Source organism: Pteropus vampyrus, unplaced genomic scaffold (genome assembly GCF_000151845.1).
Source record: "Pteropus vampyrus isolate Shadow unplaced genomic scaffold, Pvam_2.0 Scaffold64, whole genome shotgun sequence".
Lineage (NCBI taxonomy): Eukaryota > Metazoa > Chordata > Mammalia > Chiroptera > Pteropodidae > Pteropus > Pteropus vampyrus.
Window position 1 is genome coordinate 2,887,494 of NW_011888845.1, and position 745 is coordinate 2,888,238.

General features: G+C 35.2%; 1 pseudogene; it reads right to left on the reverse strand.

Annotated features, from left to right (window-relative positions):
- Nucleotides 1-365: 365 nt before the first annotated feature.
- Nucleotides 366-481, reverse strand: LOC111740512 (annotated as a pseudogene).
- Nucleotides 482-745: the final 264 nt, after the last annotated feature.

The following is a 745-nucleotide window of genomic DNA, read 5'->3' on the forward strand; positions in this document are numbered from 1 at the left end:
GAAGATCAGGAGGTGTGAAACACAGGAGAATATGTTTTTCTGTCACATAGCATATCATTCAATTTCTTTCAAAATTTAGTTTGCTGATCACCTTCTTATAATTGGATTATTTAGTCAGTTTACATTTAATGCAATAATTGATATATATAGAAAGTAATATTCCATGATTCCAATTTTATTTTTTTATTATTTTGGCCGTTATTTTTTTTCATTTTTCCTTTTTTTGCGGGGAGGGGGAGGTTAGCTCTACTCTTAAGTTATTCTAGTGTTCCCATCATCATTATCTCATTAATTGTGAATTCTTTTATTAGTCCCTTAACCCTTTTATTATTATTGTTATTATTATTATTTATTATTATTATTCATGCCTACAACACTTGGTCTTCCTAGGTAGTCTCCCATCCAAGTACTAACCACGCCCAACCCTGCTTAGCTTCCAAGATCAGACATTGGGCTTGTTCAGGGTGGCATGGCCGTAGACCATGGACCGTGGTTCCACTGGGGCATGAACTCAGGATCTTCTGTGTGTAAAGCAGATGTGCTAACTGCTACACTATGGAACCATGTCCAGCCCTTTTTCTATTTAGAAAAGAAGTGCAGCTCGCTGCCAGTGTTCATTTAACATCATGCATAGGAATGCTATGTTTTCTAGGGTTTGACATTTATAGCAACTAAAATACTGAAAACAGAATGCTATAAATAGAATGATGTAATTGTATCCAAAGACTATCGATGTATTAGAGTG